This window comes from Prunus mume, linkage group LG3 (assembly GCF_029339155.1).
Source record: "Prunus mume cultivar Tortuosa linkage group LG3, ASM2933915v1, whole genome shotgun sequence".
Classification (NCBI taxonomy): Eukaryota; Viridiplantae; Streptophyta; class Magnoliopsida; order Rosales; family Rosaceae; genus Prunus; species Prunus mume.
Genome location: NC_142700.1, coordinates 24,923,742 through 24,934,126, shown reverse-complemented (window position 1 = coordinate 24,934,126; position 10,385 = coordinate 24,923,742). Strand labels below are relative to the sequence as shown.

General features: G+C 38.6%; 1 pseudogene; it reads left to right on the top strand.

The window, feature by feature from the left end:
* Window positions 1–6,846: 6,846 nt before the first annotated feature.
* LOC148919209 (secreted RxLR effector protein 161 pseudogene) lies at window positions 6,847–7,629 on the top strand (annotated as a pseudogene).
* Window positions 7,630–10,385: the final 2,756 nt, after the last annotated feature.

Genomic DNA, 10,385 nt, shown 5'->3' with positions numbered 1-10,385 from the left:
GGTTTAAGACATAAAAATATCTTACATTCTCCCACTTAGTCAAATAATCATCAAAGCCTCTTGTATGACTTTTGTATGGCCATTGAACTCAAAAATAATTAAATTGTTCCTTAACAAGTCCCTGTCAATAATAAAAACTACATGGAACTACCAAGATGTGTTGAGTAAAGTCACCCAAGATCTTTATAATTACACATAAAGATGCTATTATCACATAGACTCCATCGAATTAGAACCAAAAGATGAACATGACTTACTCCAAATGTGTTTTAATGTCATTATCATCTCAGTTCTCTTTATGAGATTTTGTAATCTCTTCCTGTAAAAACAGTCTTGGCACTTTCATGAATACATATCATATGCAGCCTGTAAAAATTTAAAATAAACAATATTCAGGAAATAATCATTCTCCTCTTGCCTTAGATCAAAAGAGTACAACACTGCAATATACTGTTACGAAAACATTGTGCCTTATAGCATACAAAGCAATATTGCATCATGCCATGAACTCAGACTATAATATCGAAATATAATATATGATCCTTGTTGAACATTTCAGATTTGTTGTGCCACCACCAAACCAAACATATAATTAGGCATCAACTTATGAGAGTCTTAGCAATATTCTTCTGCAAATAGGATTTATACCCCTTCACCTATGTACAATTTATTTAGTGATGTCCTTCTTGCTGTTGAATTGGCATGTACCTAATGAGCTTCCTTGTTATCCAGGGCTTAAAACTTGTTTTTGTATTTTCAATCTGTCTAGTGCATGTTCTTCACTGGATCAATATCAACAAGTGTCTCACATACAAAACAAACTTCCAATTTCTAAAGATTATTGAGTACCTTTTAGCAATATAAACCTCTAGTTAAAACCATTAATCCTCTATCTCTGTCTTTTCATTGCACAATCCTAAATTAAACCTTCTAAATATCATGTAAACTTGAATTGCGTCTTGTCAAAAGATTCTACATAAGACTCTTCAATGTTAACCAAGCTAGGCATGTCTTAGTAGCTTGAACAAATTTAAGTTGACAAAATGACTCAATAGCTGCCAACAGTTGTAAACAAGTAATGTTGGCAGTTTACTTATGCTATAGAAAGAATGACTTGGAAGTAGTCGATTGTTACTGTCGACAGTTTGCGGAAGTCACTACTAGAATGTACAATTTCCAATATTTTAAACTTGAAACCAGTAATGCGTAGTAGAATTTATCATTGTGAATGCCTCACACTACTAACAAAAGTGACAAAGACGACCAGATAAAAACGACGGTCTAAGGGAAAACCGTCGTTGTTTTTAAAAGACGACAGTTCTATAAAACCGCCGTGTAATAACACCTTAGACACCTAAAAATGGGAGATTCCAATGGTTGTTCATAAAAGACGACGCACCTAATTAAAAAACCGACGTCTTATTGAAATGGGATTTTCGCAGACTAAAATCTAAGCCAACAAAGAACGGCAGATTGTCATACCTTAATGCAACAATTGCTCCCTGTGGCAATTCATTCTGTTTTGGAGAAGCCTGCAAGGTATGCAATAACTCGTTTGTGCTTCTTCTTCAATGCTATATGTGCAAAGACTGTTGATGTTTCCAAGTTAGATAAGTTGGAAGAAGATGTAGTAGTTACTTTGTGTTTGCTTGAGAAGTACTTTCCTCCTTCATTCTTTGATATCATGGTTCATCTTGTAGTACATCTTGTCAGAGAAGTTCATCTATGTGGGCCAGTATATTTTAGATGGATGTATCTGTTTGAAAGATATATGAAAGTGCTAAAGGGGTATGTTCAGAATCGTACTCGTCCCGAAGGTTGCATTACTGAGCGGTATATAGTTGAAGAAGCTGTAGAGTTTTGTACCGAGCATTTATCTGATGTTAGTATAGTTGGAGTGCCTTCAAGCCAAAACTTGGGAGTTTCAAAGCCATTATCAGGTTGCACAGTGAGCGTAGTTGATCGGGATCTGTTGAACTAAGCACATCTATATGTCTTGGAGAATACGGAGGAAGTCCTACCTTATATCGAGTATGTATGAGTTTTATTCTTTTAAGTTTCCATTTTAAATTATTTCTTATGTTTATCTTATATGTTTGGGACCGTAATGCTTGAATTTTTCGTGTCATGTAGGCAACATATGATCCACATCAAGACCGCTTATCCAAAATTTAGAAAGAGAACAAAGTGGTTGCGGGATAAGCACAATAGCACTTTCATTCAATGGCTACGCTTCAAGGTATATGTTATTGAATAACATATTGGACTTTTAATTTTCTTATTTCTATGTTAGATTGAATTAAGGTATGATTAATTTGCAGGTTCAAAGTGAACTTAATGAGGAAGACAATCATGGCGTATAAAAAAATTTAAGGTGGCAGTGTCATCATATAAGAGCTATCTTATTAAAAACATCAAGGCACAAGATGATGTGCAGACAACTCAAAATACTGGAGTTTATTTACTAGCACATACCATGCAAGTTGCTAGTGCCAAGGATAAAAACCCAATTCTCTCAAATATGGGTTTCTATGGTGTCATTCAAGAAATTTGGGACCTTGACTACCAAAAGTTTACAATCCCAGTCTTTAGGTGTGATTGGATAGATAGTACTTCTGGTCTTGTAGTGGACGAATTTGGATTTACCCTTGTAGATTTGAGTAAAATTGGACATATGAATGACCAATTTGTTTTGGCTTCTCAAGTCAAACAAGTATTTTTTGTTGACGACCCGATGCATCATAGTTGGTCGGTAGTGTTATCAATGCCTAATAGAGAATATAATGATGTTATTGGTGATGATGATGTCTTAGGTGATGTGAGAATTGAGTGTGAGCCATTTACTAGAGGGATGCCAAATGTTGACACATTTGATGAACTAGTCTCAAGTCATTCACTGAGACAGATATGTAGGTGTTCTATAGAAGATGGAGTCCACTGAACGCGATCAACTCTAGAATGCTTGTATTGAAGTCTTACTCACAAGTGTCAAACAAAGAATTCTAAGTTGTTATAATGCAAGTTAATCCTTGGGCCTGAGACATCACAGTTGTCTTGTGTATATGTTGTTTCTCTTTAAGAGCACTATACGGTCGTATCAAAATAATGTGACTCTAAAGATATGATTCGTGAATGTTCCAATAGAGTCACGGTAGACAGAAATCATTCTAGCTCTTAAGCTCTCGCCCTTCCACACTTAGACAACCTCATAACCGCATGGATGTTCCAATGGAGTCACGGTAGCACTTGCTTATGTGCTTCAAGTTCCTTTGGCAGACTTAATTAGTTTAATTGATTTTTATTTCTTTATCTCCCTTGTTGAATAAGGAAGTTCTAATAAGGTTAGAATTAGTAATCCCATTATTCCTCTTTGTTGAGGGAAGTATTGATTCCCAAGTAGAATAGGAAGTTAGAAAATATTAAATAGGAGGTTTCAGCAGTGGAGTTTTTGAAGATTTCTACAGTTCTGACGTGGAGTAGAGATGAAGTCTTCAATTGGGTTTAGTCTATGATATTATTTATCATGGTTTTCATTAAAGGAGTCATGAACTAATTCCTTTTGCTAAGGCTACCATCACCTACGGCTGAGGAACTGAAACCATTGAGGGACTTGGTGTCCCATTTGCATCACCATCAAGCATTCGTCGTCCAACGATTGATGCCAATAATTTTGATATCAGACCAGCCATAATATCAATGATTCATCAATCATCCATATTTTGTGGTTTACCTCAAGGAGATCCTAATAGCCTTATCTCTACCTTGTTGGAGATATGTCATACATTTAAGTACAATGGAGCTACCAACAATGTTGTTTGCTTAAGGATTTTTGGCTAAATTCTTTCCTCTTACTTGGGTGCAAGTTCAATCATTCTACAATGGTTTGAATAATACAAGAAAAACAATGATTGGTGTTGCAGCTAGAGGAGCTTTGATGGGAAAATAGAAAATGAGGCTTATAAGTTGCTAGAAGAGATGGCTCTAATAACTATCAATGGCCTAGTGAGAGATCAATGCCAAAGAAAGCTTGAATTCATGTTATTGACGCCATGTCTGTGTTAACTCCACAAATTTCTACTCTTTCTAAACAACTTGTTACTTTAAATGTTTATGCGATTTTGTCTACTAATTTAAGTTGTGAATTTTGTGCAAGACATCATCATAGCAATGAGTGTGGCGCATGGGTCCATTCATTCCTATAACCGTCCGAGCAAGTAAACCAAGTTTCTGATTTTTAAAGGTTTATTTGGAGGCAAGACAGAGTTTGACACAGTATCATTCTTTAATTTGAGTTATGCATTTTTTCATTTGTGTATAAATTTTGCTTCTTTGTCAAAATAGATCTGTTAGTTTGAATTCTGAATTGTTGATATGGTTCAAAGGAGAAGACCTTGACCTTCTCTTCTCTTATCAATGGTGTATGAAGTGCAAAATGGGGCAGAGAGTGAACTAGTTCTTCCTGCACTATCTAATTGGCTTACCCCTTTGTTAAACCTATTAAGGGAGGCTAATTTGTGTTGCGTTATCGCAGTTGAGTGTGGATTTGTTTTGTCAGAGGCATAAGTTTTTTGGTGTGTGATGATGGCTATTGTTTGGGTAGTTTTGGGGGAGATGAGAGTATGATATTTGACATGTGAGGGGTGAGGAGATGGTTTATCTGTGAGAAAGAGTTTGCTTCCGGCATCTCTAAGGGCTTCAATCTTTTCTTTGTTTTGGGATAGTTCTTTGTTTGCAAATGTTTCAAATTGTAATGCAAGTTTTTTTTTCCTTTTGTTTTCAAGTTGTAGGCTTGAATTACTATTTTGGGTTTTTGTTTCTTTAACTGGTCATTCTTGATGTCACTCCTTAATCCTTGCCTAAACTTAACATCCTCAAGTAATTCATCAATGAACACTGAGGGAACAAACCAACTGAACTCGTTAACTTGGCTGAATAATCCGCAATGGTCAAAGAGAGAAATGGAATTTGAATGAAGACAGGATCAGAAGGGAAAAAGTGGATCTCACAGTTAACATGATAACTAAAATCAACCCTCCAAAATCCTACCCAAATGAGTCTGCCAAAAAGGAGCTAGTCAAGAATGTTCACTTCCCTAAAAAGACCAATGACTTTAAGGCTAACAAAACATCCAACTTTAAGTGTTTCTTCTGTAAAAGGTCAGGGCACATGAAGAAAGCTTGTCATAAATACAAGCGATGGTTAGAGAAACAAGAAGTTAAAGGTAACCTCCAATCTTTTGTCTGTTTTGAGTCTAATCTTCTAGTTGACCTTCCTTATGACTCCTGGTTGCTTGATACTGGTTGTTCTATCCATGTCACAAATACTTTGCGGGGCTTTCTAAGAAAGAGAACTCCAAATAGGAATGAGGTCAATGTCTTCGTAGGGGATGGAACAAAGGTTGAAGTTGTTAGTACGAAATTCGTATTGGCATTTCCTAGACTTTAGTATACGGTGAAAATTAGTTTGTGACGAATTGTTATTGAACGCTTTGTCACTACTCTTTCAACCCCACACTTCCGAGGCATGCCCTGACCATATAGGATTTTTAATAAGATTACTCCATGTATTTTTATGTTAATCTTATTTTTAATAAGATTAGATTTTATCTCTTGAGATTACTTTCCTAGTTCAACTCTAATTTAATTTAAGTTAAAATATTATCTTTTCCTATTGTGACTTTGCTTGTTGCTTACCTCTTAGTTAATTTGGTTTAAAGAGAGGCGTCATTACTTTGAGTCCAAGGTGAATCAAATCTCTTATTGATGATAGGTTGTGGTGCAATAGGAAGTTGAAGATTCGTGGCCTATTGGGTTTCTCTCCCATGAGAGAGAACAAGTCTTGTATAAAAGATTATGTGTCATTCTTTTATTCAACAGCTTTTGAGATATTTGTTTTGAGCATATAGAATTCTAAGAAAAGCTGTTGTGCGTATATTTGAGATAAATCATCAAGTGTTCAGTGTTTACTTGGTGATTTATCAAACACTTTAATCATTCATATTGCATTCATATGCATGTCGGTGACTCATATGGTTGAGGGCACCAAGACCGTGGTGGCGGTTTTCCTCCGGTGAGCTTGAAGCAATCGTGGCCAGTATTGCGTTCAACATAAGGAGTGTCGAAGATCATCCCGTGACAGAAGCATTTTGAGTCATCCTGCAGGTATTTTCAGAAGTTAAAGCAGTAGGAGTCGTCAATCTTCAGTTAGGATTGAGTCATTGTCTAGAGCTAGATGATATAGTCTATGTACCTTCCATGAGAAGGAATCTTATTTCAATTTCTAAGTTGGTTCTGTCGAATTATTCTTTTCAATTCAATAAAGAAGACTTCAGTTTGTTTCATAATTCAATTCCAGTTGCAAAAGGCCCTGTTGAATGTGGTTTATTTCACTTGAATTCCATACCATCTGCTCTAAACATTGAAATCATTCCAAGTCCAACTCAATCTGCTAGGCTTTGGCATCATAGGTTAGGTCACATCTCTAAAGATAGAATCCAACACTTAGTTAAAGAACAAATCCTGCCACCAGTAGACTTCTCTGATCTAGATGTCTGTGTCAATTGTATTAAAGGGAAATTAACTAAGGCAAGAAAGAAAGGCTCAAACAGAAGTGGTCAACTCTTAGAAATAATCCATACAGACATCTGTGGCCCTTTTCCCATCCAAACTCTAGAAGGCCACAGATACTTCATAACCTTCATAGATGACTACTCTAGGTATGGCTACTTGTTTCTCATTACAGAAAAGTCTAGTGCTTTGGAAGCTTTTAAAATTTTTAAAACAGAAGTTGAAAGACAGTTGGAACTAAAGATAAAAGTTGTTAGGTCTGATAGGGGAGGTGAATATTATGGGAAATTTGATCAAACTGGCAGACACCCTGGAGAAAGAAGAGATGAAGAACAGACCCTATGCATCTTTAGTGGGCAGCTTAATGTATGCTCAAGTATGCACAAGACCAGACATTGCCTTTGCAATTAGTATGTTAGGCAGATCTCAAGCAAATCCAGGGAATGCACATTGGATAGCGGCCAAGAAAGTCATGAGATATTTGCAAAGGACCGAGAGTTTTATGCTGGTTTATCAGAGACAAGAAAGCTTGGAGTTAGTAGGATATTGTGATTCTGATTTTGCAGGTTGTCCAGATGATTTAACGTCTACATCAGCATTTGTTTTCTTGCTAGCAGGAGGAGCTGTTTCATGGAAAAGTTCGAAGCAAAGCACTGTGGCTGCTTCAACGATGCAGGCTGAGTTTGTTGCTTGTTATGAGGCCACCATCCAAGCATCTTGGTTGAAGAATTTTATAACAGGTTTGCGTGTGGTGGATTCGATTGCCAGACCTGTGCAAATTTTCTGTGATAATAGTGCAACAGTATTTTATTCCAGAAACAACAAGAGGTCAGCTGGTACAAAACAACTTGAAATAAAGTTTCTGTTAGCGAGAGAGAAGATTAAGCAAGGCCAGACTCGGATTGATCACATAAGCACACATGATATGATTGCTGACCCTTTGAATAAAGCAATTCCCAACAGTATATTCAAGAGACATGTGACTAGCATGGGGATTTTGGCTAGTTTAGGAGATGGGATCGTGATGATTGCATATGCAAGAACAACATTCGCAGTGCTTTAAGTGATGGAGTATGTGCTTGTCACAAAAAATGAAGAAACCCTCAAGGAAGTATGGAATGCACTTTTCTGAAGATACTACAAAGTAAGGAGTTCCTAATTTCAAGTTTCTTTCAATATAAGATGGTTGAAAGAAACTAGGCAAAATCATGAATTGGTATATATGATTAATCTACTCAAAGAAAATGGGCTGCACATGGATACAAGAATCACCGTTTTTGCTATGATTGTAAAACTTCCTTCCACTTGGAAATTTGTTATGATGAGTCTAAAGCACAAGGTCAATTACTTTAAGGCAAGGCAAAGTCACCCTTACCTTTAGCTTTTGGACAGCAAGCAAACCAGTCTTTTATCCAAAGAGCTGAACGTTTTGGTCTCGTGTGCATTGTCCTACCAAAGGAGAAGTAGCAACTAACTTAGACCAACACAACCACACAACAAACTAGACCAAACGTAGGTACTAGAGTAAGGTGTAGAGAAAACAGATTGTGTTCAGATTCCCTATTGAGGAATCCACATGCATGACTAAAATCAAGCAAGTGGAAACAAAGACAGCAAAACAGAAAAAGGAGAAATGAGTATGTTCAGATTCCCTATTGAGCTCAACTTTTGGTACAATACACAAAACTAATAGAGGAACAAGTTCCATGAACAACGGTGTTTGATTAGAGGACCAGAAATTAAGCCACGAACTGTTTGACCAGTTTTTCCCAGAATTTGCAGCATTTGAACAATAAAAGTATGAGAACAATGCAAGAGTGCAAGAATGAGTTCTGAGGAGGAGGTATGGCATAATTTAGACTACAAATCATAGGCTATAAAATGGAACTGTGACAAGTATGCACAGTACCCAAAACGAAGGAGACAGGTATGGCATAATTCAGTTTGTGTGCTGCAGAAAACTATCTGAAATGTGCGCTGAGCACTTGGAAGGCCATAACTTGGAGCTCAATTAACCATTTTGCGAATGCAAGCACTCGTTTTGACACGTTTTTTCGTGATCCATACACTGGGAAGGAGAAGAATTCTTTTTGAGGACAGGTTGGTAGATGAACTGGCACCCTAAAGTTGCTGCTAAAACGAGTTCAAACTTTGAAAGGTCATAACTTTGTGCTCGGGTGTCCGATTGGGGCCATTTTTTTTTTGATTTGATGTATCTTTTCGAGATCTATGACGTCCCAAGTCGCTGGAAGCGGCTTGACTTCTGCAGACCCCCAAAAAACGCTGTTTTCTGCTGTAAAACTGGATTACATCTTCCCAATGTAACTGCACACCTAGGTTTTCCTACATTTTCTTTATGTCATGCAAACTAAACTTCAGTTTTGAACATAGGAGACAGTAAGTGATGGGCAGACTCATTTTTTATGGGTCAAAAAGCTGTATTACAGTAGCAATATAGTATGGAGAGTGGTGTTCAAGTACATAAAACTAGCAACAATATTCAAATGTTTAACTTTAGATGGGCTGGTTTTTGTTTTAATTATCAACTTCAGGGTCCAAGGTTCAAGTCACAGAGAGGGCACACTCGGTGGTTTTTTTTTTTTAATATTTTTTATTTTTAAGTGTTTTCACAATTTGTTGGGCACGCCACGGGCACTTCTTCGGCATGCGTTGAATGGGCATGTCTTGGGAATGCATTGGGCATCTGTTCAATGGGTATGTCTTTGGCATGCGTTGAATTGACACTCCTTGGGCATGCTTTGAATAGGCACTTGTTGGGGCATCCGTTGAATGGGCATGTCTTGGGCATGCATTGAATTGACACTTCTTTGGCATTTGTTGAACGGGCACTTTTTGGGGACGATGTGAGCAGACAGTGTGCAAGGCAAGGCAAGCAAGTCACTTCGTCGGAATGCCTTGAATGGGAGCAAAGGCAAGGCCACGGCATGGCAACGCAAACGGAAGCCGAAGGTCCAAAGGGCAAGGCAACGCAAGGCCACGGTATGGCAACGCGAGCTGAAGCCGAAGGTCCAAAGGGCACGGCAACGCAAAGCCAAAGTCACGGCATGTCTAGGCCACATCATGGTTACCGCATGCCGAGGCATGGCAAGCCAACGAAGGCAAGGCAAGGCATGGCTTGAATAACTTGGTGTAGGCCACATCTTGGGCATGGCAAGACAAGTTTTGAAAAATTTTGTCGACATTTTTTGCACGATGTGCACATGCTGCGTGCATGACGTGGGGAGGGCGAAGCAAGCCACAGCATCGTAAGCTCTCTTAAGCAAGTCACTTTTTCGGAATGCCCTGAATGGGAGCAAAGGCAAGGCAAAGCAAGGCACGGCATGCCAACCCAAGCGAAAGCCGAAGGTGTAAAGGGGCAAGGCAAGCCAAAGCCGAAGGTCTAAAGGTAAAGGCAATGGAAGCCAAAGCCAAAGCCAAAGCCGAAGGTAAAGGCAATGCAAGCCAAAGCCACGGCATGTCTAGGCATGCGAAGGCAACACAAGGCAAAGCCGAAGCAAGGCATGGCTTGAATAGCTTGGTGTAGGCAACATCTTGGGCATGGCATGGCAACGCAAGCCATGGCATGATTGCACATGGTGCGCGCAGGCTTCGTGCAAGATGCACGCAGGCTTCATGCATGATGCGCACAGGCTGCGTGCAAGGGGATGCATGCCAAGCTTCCAATAGCCTCACTCTCTCGGAATGCCATGAATGAGGAGCAATGCCAAGGCAAGCCATGCCAAGGCCACGACAAGCCGAGGCCAAGCCATGCCAAGCTTCTAATAGCCTCACTTTCTCGAAATAGCTTGAATGGGGCAA